Raw genomic sequence first — 12347 nt, forward strand, 5'->3', positions numbered from 1 at the left:
TAATTGACTGCAGGAAAGGGCTACTGTTGACAAATAACTAACTCATAATGTACATCACAGCCATACTGATCTTGTACATGTCTTAGCAGATGTGCTTGCATTCCATAGAGTAGTAGACAGTGGGTTAATCCTAAACCAAGGGCTGGAAAGAAGAGAAAACACTACTTTGGGCTGAAAATATTGTTTCACAGCCAACACAGACTTGTTGCAGGGGCTGGTTTGGTGAAGTGAGAATAACTAATATGTTTTATTCATGCTGCAAAAGGTTTCAGTGTAGGTCACACTCAGATGTGATGGCCATTTCTGCAGGAGCTAATGTACAACACACACACACACACACATACTTCGGGCTCACGCATGCACGCACACACACATGAATACATTTGGGGTCAAAGCCAGAGGGATGAATTACAAACATTTCTCCATAGGTGATGGAGGCTTTGGTTCCGACAGCTAATTGTTACAAGAATATTAGTTCCTCAGGGAAGAAGCGATCTAGAGACCATGCTTGTGGAAACCTGCTAAGGCTCTGTATAATTATTGAACATCTGAATCCTTTTCTCTTTGTGTGAAATTATCCCCATTTAATAAATAGGCCACAGTTACTATATATTTAACCATATATTTAACAATGTACTGCAAATCCAATAAATGCAGAATGAAATGGTGGTTTGTTATACATACATTTCCAGTCAAATGTTTGGACACACCTTCTCATTCAATGGATTTTCTTAATTTTTACTGTTTTCTATATTGTAGAATAATAGTGGAGACATCAAAACTATGAAATAACATATGGAATCATGTAGGACAAAAAAAAGGATCAAACAAGATTCTTCAAAAGCCACCTTTTGTCTTGATGACAGCTTTGCACACTCTTGGCATTCTCTCAACCAGCTTCACCTGGAATTATTATCCAACAGTCTTGAAGGAGTTCACACATGCACTGAGCACTTGTTGGCTGCTTTTCCTTTATTCTGTTGTCCAACTCATCCCAAACTATCTCATTTGGGTTGAGGTTGGGTGATTGCGGAGGCCAGGCCATCTGATTCAGCACTCCATCACTCTCCTTCTTGGAAGAATATCCCATACAGCCTGGAGGTATGCTCGGGATCGTTGTCCTGTTGAAAAACAAATTATATTTCTACTAAGCGCAAATCAGATGGGATGGGGTATCACTGCAGAAAGTTGTGGTAGCCATGTTGGTTAAGTGTGCCTTGAATTCTAAATAAATCACTGACAGTGTTACCACTAAAGCACCCCTCATACCATCACACCTCCTCTTCATCCTTCTCACAAAAAACAAAAATCTCAAATGTGGACTCATCAGACCAAAAGGACAGATTTCCACCGTTCTTATGTTCAATGCTCATGTTTCTTGGCCCAATCAAGTCTCTTCTTCTTATTGGTGTCCTTTAGTAGTGGTTTCTTTGCAGCAATTCAACAATGAAGGACTGATTCACGCAGTCTCCTCTGAACAGTTGATGTTGAGATGTTTCTGTTCCGAAGCATTTATTTGGGGCGGCAATTTGAACTTATCCTCTGCAACAGAGGTAACTCTGGGTCTTCCTTCCTGTGGCAGTCCTCATGAAAGCCAGCTTCATCATAGCGCTTGATGGTTTTTGAGACTGCACTTGAATAAACTTTCAATGTTCTTGTAAATGTCCAGATTGACTGACCTTAAATAACTTAAAGTAATGATGGACTGTCATTTCTCTTTGCTTATTTGAGATGTTCTTGCCATAATATGGACTTAGCCGTACTTGGTAAAAGATCATCTTCCATTTACCACCCCTACCACAACACACCTGATTGGCTCAAACGCATTAAGAAGGAAAGAAATTCAACTAATTAACTTTTAACATGTCACACGTTAATTGAAATGCACTCCAGGTGACAACCTCATGAAGCTGGTTGAGAATGTCAAAAGTGTGCAAAGCTGTCATCAAGGCAAAGGGTTGCTATATGAAGAATCTCAAATATAAAATTAATATAGATTTTTGGTTACCATATGTGTTATTTCATCGTTTTAATGCCTTTGCTATTATTCTACAATGTAGAAAACAGTAACAATACAGAAAAACCCTTGAATTAACAAACTTTGGACTGGTACTGTATTATATATATATGTGAGAGAGATAGAGCGAGACAGTTTTTTAATATACAGTAACTTCAGAAAGTATTCAGATCCCTTGACTTTTTCCACATGGTGTTACATTACAGACTAATTCTAAAATGTATTTAATTAATCTTTTTCCCTCATCAATCTCCACACAATACCCCATTTTCGCAAAGTGAAAATATGTTTGTAGAAATGTTTGCAAATGTATTAAACTTTTTTTTTTAAATTAAATACATTATTTACTTAATATTCAAACTTTTTGGTTTGAGACTCAACATTGAGCTCAGGTGCCAACTGTTTCCATTGATCATCCTTAAGATGTTTCTACAATTTGAATGAGTCAAACTGTGGTAAATTCAATTGATTGGACATGATTTAGATAGGCACACACCTGTCTAAACAAGGTCCTACAGTTGACAGTGCATGTCAGAGCAAAAACCAAGAACCTGATGGTCACTCTGACAGAGCTCCAGAGTTAATCTGTGGAGATGGGAGAACCTTCCAGAAGGACAACCATATCTGCAGCACTCCACCAATCAGGCCATTATGGTAGAGTTGCCAGACGGAAGCTACTCCTCAGTAAACGGCACATAACATCGCACTTGTTTGCCAAAAGTCACCTAAAGACTCTCAGACCATGAAAAACAAGATTCTCTGGTCTGATGAAAGCAAGATTGAACTCTTTGACCTGAATGCCAAACATCACTTCTGGAGGAAACCTGGCACCATCCCTACAGTGAAGCACGGTGGTGGCAGCACGGTGGTTTTCACTTCTATTTAAACATAAAGCAATGCAATCAAAATGTGAAGATGTCTTTCTCCTTGTGTTGTTGACTGAGACCAGTTTGACTTTTTTGTTTGAGAGCAGCATGCTGCACACTAAGGTTCATGTCAATTTGTCATCTAATGATTGGCATTATTACTGTTTTCACTTGTATCAAAACTATCAGCAATCAGCTGCCTTCAACCGTCTCCCATCTGCTGAATCCAATATTTGTCCTGCTCCTTCAAGAATTCTGTTGGAACCTCTGGGACTCAATCAGTCTCTTGGACTAGTGTGGGGTTCTGCTTACTTACTAAAGTACGCCGTAATTACCAGTTACAGTTCTCACAGTCAAGGAGAATTGATGAATGATTTAGTAACATTTACGTTTCTCCCAACATACTCTCTTTCCTTGTGTTAGCCTTGCAAGTTACTCTGTTTTGAATAACTTTGTAATAACCACAACTCTATACATTCTAAGTTTATCCAGAAAAAGCCATTCTCAGAAGATAATATGATGTTGTGGTCTGCTCTTGTGAGACTACCTATGTGGAAACACGATGGACACATACGTACACAAAAGCTCCTGTATACAGACCATGGCTGAACCCGTTTATCCCTAGCTGTAATGCCTCCATTCACTATGCAGTTAAGATGCAGAAAGGGAGCGTAAATGCTTGACTCTTTACGATCTCTTTTAGGGAATGTTAGACGTTATAAGCTGTAGTCAACATGAGCGCATCTGAGCCTTTCTACTTCACTTCAATGATTTCCTAGTTTTTGATCACCACAGGGTACTCAGTCCTTTGATGTCACAGTCAAGTGGAGCTTTTGTATTGACTGTCTGTGCTGCAGGTCTATGATATATTATTTAAAATAAATCATTAGCTATCAAGCATATTGACTGTGTGTATTTCAACGGAATGGAATGGGGGACTTAACACTAGGCAACTTTATGATGACGAGTCTTATCTCAAAATTACACAGAATGTTTTCACCCGCTTGCTTCAAAAATAAGTATATTAAAAGAGAATTTGATCTAAAATCCAGCCATGTCATATGTTGTAACTGGGACACATTGGGGTGATTGGGCCACAGGACAATCCTATGTCTTGCTAATTACTTTCACCCATGGGATACCATGGCAGCAGCAAATAACCCAGTGGGCACACAATATTGACAGCACTTACATACCCCAACCAGAAGCCATGGATTACATCCATCCGCACTGAGCTAAAGGCCAGAGGTGCCACTTTCAAGAAGTGGTACTCTAACCCAGAAGCTTATAAGAACTCCCGCTCTGCCCTCCGATGAACCATTAACTTCTTAGAGATAGGGGGCAGCATTTCCACTTTTGGATAAATAGCGTGCACAATTTCAACTTCCTGCTACTCATGCCAGGAATATATTATATGCATATGATTAGTATGTGTGGATGGAAGTTTCTAAAACTGGTTCAATCATGTCTGTGGCTATAACAGAATTTATGTAGCAGGCAAAACCCAGAGGAAAAACTGTTCAGAATATTATTTATTTTTCCTCTGACAGTTACCTCAGTTGTCTTTGCCAAGGGAAATTAGATAACGCCCATTTTACAGTTCCTACGACTTCCACAGGATGTCACCAGTCTTTGGAATTAGGTTGAAGTTAATTATTGGTGAAACGAAGAAGAGGCACATCCTGGAACAACGTTACACTGTTGATAGTTACGCAAGAGGGAAAATGGTGCATGTTTTGTTTACTTTCTCTATCGAATACAGTTTGCCCCGTCTACAATTTGATCGATTATTAACGTTTAAAAATACCTAACGTTGTATTACAAAAGTAGTTTGAAATATTTTGGCAAAGTTTATAGGCAACTTTTGAAATGTTTTGTAGTGACGTTGTGTTTTGGAAAGTTGTTTTTTTCTAGATCAAACCAGCTTCATAAATGGACAGTTTGGGTATACATGGACGGAATTAATTGAAAAAAAGGACCAATTGTGATGTTTATGGGACATATTGGAGTGCCAACCAAGAAGCTCGTCAATGGTAATGCATGTTTTATATTTTATTTCAGCATTTTGTTTTGCGCCGGCTACGCTAATTATTTTGTTTACAACTCGTTCAGGTGGTTCAGGGGGGGTGCATGCTATCAGATAATAGCTTCTCATGCTTTCGCCGAAAAGCATTTTTAAAATCGGACATGTTGGCTGGATTCACAATGAGTGTAGCTTTAATTGAGTACCCCGCATGTGTGATTTAATGAAAGTTTGAATTTTATTGCGTTTTATTTTGGCGCTATGCATTTCCCGATGCTGTTGGCCACTTGAAACGCTAGCGTCTGACTATCGCTAAGAGGTTTTAAACAGGCAAAGCTTCAAAATGGGACTAAGATCGAATCATACTACACTGGCTCTGATGCTCGTTGGATGTGGCAGGGCTAGAAATTGAAGCTTCCAGATGAGCTTAACTACTTCTATGCTTGCTTCGAGGCAAATAACTCTGAAACATGTATGAGAGCACCAGCTGTTCTGGATGACTGTGTGATCACGCTCTCCGCAGCCGATGTGACTAAGACCTTTAAACAGGTCAACATTGACGGAATGATTACCAGGACAGACAGACAGACAGACAGACAGATTACCAGGACGTCTACTGCGAGCATGCGCTGACCAACTGGCAAGTGTCTTCACTGACATGTTCAGCCTCTCCCTGTCCGATTCTGTTATACCAACATGTTTTAAGCAGACCACCACAGTGCCTGTGCCATGTCTGTAGCCATGAAGTGCTTCGAAAGGCTGGTCATGGCTCACATCAACACCATTATCCCAGAAACCCTAGACCCACTCCAACTTCAATACCGCCCCAACAGATCCACAGATGATGCAATCTCTAATGCACTCCACACTTACCCACCTGGACAAAAGGAACACCTCAAAGCTCATCGATAAACTAAAGTCCCTGGTACTAAACACCTCCCACTGCAACTGGAACCTGGACTTCCTAATGGGCCACCCCCAGGTGGTAAGGGTAGGTAACAACACATCTGCCTCGCTGATCCTAATAAATATGCCATTTAGCAGACGCTTTTATCCAAAGCGACTTGCAGTCATGTGTACATACATTCTACGTATGGGTGGTCCCGGGGATCGAACCCACTACCCTGGCATTACAAGCGCCATGCTCTACCAACTGAGCTACAGAAGGACCACCAATTGACTGTTACTTTCTCCATCTGTGCACATGTTCTCTCTCTCTCACACACACACACACACACACACACACACACACACACACTAGAGGTCAACAGATTAGGATTGTTTAACGCAGACACCGATTATTGGAGGACCAAAAAAAGCTTCCCACAATAAGTTGGGTGAATTTTGGCCCATTCCTCCTGACTGAGCTGGTGTATCTGAGTCAGGTTTGTAGGCCTCTTTGCTCGCACACGTTTTTCCAGGTCTCTCCTTTCTCATGACGCCTTCTATTTTGTGAAATGCACCAGTCCCTCCGGCAGTAAATCACCCCCACAACATGATGCTGCCACCCCCGTGCTTCACGGTTGGGATGGTGTTCTTCGACTTGTAAGTCTCCCCCTTTTTCCTCCAAACATAACGATGGTCATTATGGCTAAACAGTTCATTTTTGTTTCATCAGACCAGAGGACAATTCTTCAAAAAGTATGATCTTTGTCCACATGTGCAGTTGCAAACCGAAGTCTGGCTTTTTTATGGCGGTTTTGGAGCAGTGGCTTCTTCCTTGCTAAGCGGCCTTTCAGGTTATGTCGATAAAGGACTCATTTTACTGGGGATATAGATACTTTTGTACCCGTTTCCTCCAGCATCTTCACAAGGTCCTTTCCTGTTCTGGGATTGAGTTGCACGTTTTGCACGTTCATCTCTAGGAGACAGGATGCATCTCCTTCCTGAGCAGTATGACGTCTGTGTGGTCCCATGGCGTTTATACTTGGGTACTATTGTTTGTACAGATGAATGTGGTAGCTTCAGGCATTTTGAAATTGGCTGATTTCTTTTGATTTTCCCATGATGTCAAGCAAAGAGGCACTGAGTTTGAAGGTAGGCCTTGAAGTACATCCACAGGTACACCTCCAATTGACTCAAATTATGTCGATTAACCTATCAGAAGCTTCTAAAGCCATTCCATTATTTTCCAAGCTGTTTAAAGGCACAGTCAACTTAGTGTATGTACACTTCTGACCCACTGGTGATATTACAAGTGAAATAATATGTCTGTAAACAATTGTTGGGAAAAAAAATCACTTAGGACATCTACTTTGGGCATGACACAACAGACTTGCCAAAACTATAGCATTCCATTTACACATATGGCAAATGTCATTAACAAGATATCATTAGAAAGAACACACAAAGGGCCTTTATACTTGGAGTTTTTTAAAATGTGGGTACATTTAAAGGTACAAATGTCTTGTTTTTTTTTAAAACTCTGATATGAGAAGAACAAATGTTTGAAACAGAGCATCAGTATCAAATCAACATATTATCCATAATGAAAACGAAAAAGCTATGATAGGAAATAGTGGGTGAGCACAAATCTTCTGGAGACCTTCAAACGTTCAGGAAATAATTTCCTAGACAGATTTGCCTGGTAGCTAGCAGATTTAGCCTTACGCAGCAGGGCAAACAGTTCCTCTGGCAATCATTGAAACCTTCCTGGTAACGAGGTCACTCAGCATGTCTGTACTGAGGGAGGCACTGTACTGGGTTTTGTTCTTGGCAACGAGACTAAATATTGGTTCGCAGTCTTCATTACTGTGGAATATCCCCAACATCACAGTCAAAAGGTGGGAGTAGACCAGGCTGCCCCCCCCTTTAATTGTGCCAATTTCTCTCCAGGCCTGATCTGTGCGCATGTTGACCAGACTCTGCCCTACTGTATTTCTTTGCAGTGCATAAATAATTTCAGATTTTCGAAATTGATAAAATCTCAAATCTTGTCCAAAGGCATTTTATAAGCATTGCCTCTATAGCTGATACCAGACACTCATTCATTCTTCATCGCACAGTCTTCTAAACTCCCGACTTCGTTTTCTTGAAGCTGGGGGGCACTATTTTCCTTTTTGGAAAAATGATGTGCCCAAAGTAAACGGCCTATTTCTCAGGACCAGATGCTAGAATATGCATATAATTGACAGCTTAGGATAGACAACACTAAAAAGTTTCCAAAACTGTAAAAATATTGTCTGAGTATAACAGAACTGATATTGCAGGCAAACGCCTAAGAAAAATCCCATCAGGAAGTGACTCATGTTTTGAAACAGTTGTGTTCCTATGCACCCCTACTGGCCATTGAAAGGGATATCAACCGGATTCCTTTTTCTACGTATTCCCTAAGGTGTCTACAGCATTTTGAATGCTGAATGAGAATGAGCGTAAAGGACTACATTGCGTAAGTGGCCAACTGCGGGCTCTCAGAGTGATTCTTGCGTAAAAGACAGAGGTAGTCATTTTTCCTCTCGCTCCTACTGAAAAGCCAATTGTCCCAGTTGATATAATATCGAATAGATATTTGAAAAACACCTTGAGGATTGATTATAAAAAACGTTTGCCATGTTTCTGTCGATATTATGGATATAATTTGGAATTTTGGGCCAGCGTTGTCGTGACCACTATTTCCAGTGGATTTCTCAACATAACGTGGCCAACAAACGGAGGTATTTTGGGTATAAAAATAATCTTTATGGAACAAAAGGAATGTTTGCTGTCTAACTGGGAGTGTTGTGAGTGAAAACATCCGAAGCTCATCAAAGGTAAACTATTAATTTGATTGCTTTTCTGATTTTCGTGACCAAGCTTCCTGCTGCTAGCTGGACATAATGCTATGCTAGGCTATCGATAAACTTACAAACACTTGTCTTGCTTTGGCTGTAAAAAATAATTTCAAAATCAAAGATGATCGGGTGATGAACAAAAGGTTAAGCTGTGTTTCACTATATTTCACTTGTGATTTCATGAATATGAATATTTTCTAGTAATATTTTTTGACCGTTGCGCTATGCTAATTAGTGTAGTTGATGACAATTTTCCCGGATCCGAGATGGGTAGTTCCAAGAGGTTGTTTAACGACAAGATGTTTATATTTGATTATACTTTTGTAATGTGGATCAAAATTACAGTTACAGTATATATTATATATGCCATTTAGCAGACGCTTTTATCCAAAGCGACTTACAGTCATGTGTGCATACATTCTACGTATGGGTGGTCCCGGGGATCGAACCCACTAACCTGGCGTTACAAGCGCCATGCTCTACCAACTGAGCTACAGAAGGACCACAGTATATCAGGTTGCGTGATCCTTGTAATGTTACGTGGAAAATACGGCCTGAGTATGCCTGATCTCGTCTGACCTCGGAAGCCAAGCAGGGTCGGGCCTGGTTAGTACTTGGATGGGAGACCGCCTGGGAATACCAGGTGCTGTAAGCTTTTGTCACTGCCTTGTGGAATTTCAACTCTTTGTCCGTTTTCTCCTCTCCCACAAGGCTGAAATAAAAATTAATCCACTGAGTAAATCTAACATCCTGATTCTCGAACTGCAACACAGAGTTTGTGTCAACGGACATGAAGAATGATGCATCATTATTCGACGTAGCTACCTCGTGTCTGCCCCTCTTTCTGTTTTTTGTGATGCTGAGATTCCCGACTGTCAGCTGTACATAAACACATGGACAAATCCCTTTGACTCTGTGTGTTGTGGAAAGGTAAACACTAATTGTTTCAAGCTAACTTTAGAGAACATAAGATGGACATTCAGTGGGCTCTGAAGTGCCAGCTGTTCACTCACATTTGCTAGTGAAAGAAATTAAATGCAAATTCTAAAAATAACTGTTTACATTTGTGCGAGTGTGATATACATTTAATTCCGCGTCCCAGTAGTTATATAATTTTTTTATTCAAATGTAAAAAAAGAAACAATAACAATAATTATCAGGACCTATTCATTTCTGCGTACCATTAACTCCAATCTCATACCAGCATACATGGACAGAGAATTGCGTAGTTGTCATGCAAAATGTGTTGTCATGACGTTGCCCTCTTTGGGTACAGCAAGACCCATCCCCCTCTCCCCGACTCCCCCTTTCCTCCTTCAACTAGGCTGCTGTGGTCAGAGAGAGGTCGTAAATTCCTGAGGATCTCCTCATGGCCACACAGTATAGAGAGAGAGTGAAGTTTCATAGAGAACAAAGGAATTTCTTCCACCTCACAGAACTTGAGGTCCGAACAACGTTTACGTTCCCGGAGAAGGTATAAAAGATGGGTGAAGAATCCAGCTACGAACTGGTCCGTTTGTTACAACTTGGGGAAGCTCATGGGAGATGGTGTGGCCACATTACCATAACACTGTTTATATAATAGCCTCAGATATGAGGTTTATATCTAATTGTTGTATAAGATTAATGAGTGAGTATGATACTGTTTGTAAAATTGTGTCATGTGATTTTGGACTGTTTAATGAAGGAAACTCCAATTCCCTTTTGAGTTGAACAAAATCAGAGGACCGCCCATGAGCCCATGAGTCAGGCATCCTGGGACCCTTTTCTGCAATTCCGGAAAAAAAAAACTTTGAAGAAACATGCTTTACTGAGCATTTCTCAATCACGGGAGGACAAAGGTTGCAGACCATTGCTGAATCTTTTAACCATACCATGTGGTTAAACTTTTAGACTATCGATAACGACAGAATAAGAACAAGTCTTTGATATTAATTACTAGTCTGCAGCTAGGAATTCGGTACCATTGAAAGCGAAGAACAACAACCGCTGAAACATCCATTCTACAATCCATTCTAACCACGAGAGAGAGAGAGCGAGAGAGAGAGAGAGAGAGAGAGGACGAAAACTCTCCAACAGAAACTAACTTTTCAACAAAGATCAAAACGACACACTGAGCGTAAATATATATATATATATATATATATATTGATTGCAATTGTTCCCAAATGAGTGAGTGTTCATGTGTAAAGGATTAGCATTTCAATTGTTATAATTATTAACTTTGTAGTGACTTCTTAGTCGACCCCCACTTCCCTCTTGTCTAACAAGCCGCCATGCCGGTTTAGCCCACTAGGGCACATTCTCCTATAATTTCTTGTAACCATATTTACTCTGTTTGTTTATGCATTTCTGTGAATTACTTAGTTAGTAATAAATAAATGATTTAAGACAATTGATGTATGGATGACTCATAGTGACGGACTGGGTTGGTGCAGATAACCAATAATTTACAACGTTTGGAATGAGACTAACGTGAGGTAAAGTAAATCATTCATTAATACGAAGACTAATTGTTCAGATATAAAATATTTGAAAGGTTATATTGGGAAATTATAACTTTGTATCTGAATATTTTCCTTGGTGCCCTGACTTCCTAGTTAATTACAGTTACATGATTAATCAGTTTTTAAGGACTTCAAATTCTTTAAAATCTTTCTAAAACTATAGCTATATAAATGTTTCAATAAAATGACTCACCATTCAAGATGGAGACACCAAACCAACTGTCACATGTTCAGGATATCCCATCAATCCATTAATCAATCAACCAGTCCAATCATTCCATCTATCTATTCTATGCCATTTAAGATACAAGACCAACTTTCAAACATTCAGGCTATCCGAACTTCAAATTGTTTAAAACATTAATGAAATAAGACATTTAAATGACCATAAATGAGGGGGGGGGGGGTGAATTGCATGAGTGAGGTACATTTCATTCGAACACAGTCTTTCAACCACGGTCCTAAACACTTACATTGAATCCCAATGAAATGACAAATCATTCAAATTCAATCCATAAGGCAGTTTATTTTGCATTCCTTCAGAAAGTAAAGTCAGAAAGTGGCTTCAGAAAGTACTCACACCTTTGGACAACTTTTTCCACATGTTTTACAGCCTGAATTTAAAATTGATTATATTAAGATCACCTAAAATACCTAGGTGTCTGACTAGACTGTAAACTCTCCTCCCAGACTCACATTAAACATCTCCAATCCAAAGTTAAATCTAGAATAGGCTTCCTATTTCGCAACAAAGCCTCCTTCACTCATGATGCCAAACATACCCTCGTAAAACTGACTATCCTGCCAATCCTAGACTTCGGCCGTGTAATTTACAAAATAACCTCCAACACTCTACTCAGCAAATAAGATGCAGTCTATCACAGTGCCATCCGTTTTGTCACCAAATACCCACCACTGCAACCAGTACGCTGTCATTGGCTGGTCCTCGCTACAAATTTGTCGCCAAACCCACGGGCTCCAGGTCATCTATAAGTCTTTGCTAGGTAAAGCTCCGCCTTATCTCAGCTCACTGGTCACCATAGCAACACCCACCCGTAGCATGCACTCCAGTAAGTATATTTCACTGGTTATCCCCAAAGTCAACACCTCCTTTGGCCGCCTTTCCTTCCAGGTCTCTGCTACCAATGACTGGAACGAATTGCA

Source organism: Oncorhynchus gorbuscha, linkage group LG09, assembly GCF_021184085.1.
Source record: "Oncorhynchus gorbuscha isolate QuinsamMale2020 ecotype Even-year linkage group LG09, OgorEven_v1.0, whole genome shotgun sequence".
NCBI classification, from domain to species: domain Eukaryota; kingdom Metazoa; phylum Chordata; class Actinopteri; order Salmoniformes; family Salmonidae; genus Oncorhynchus; species Oncorhynchus gorbuscha.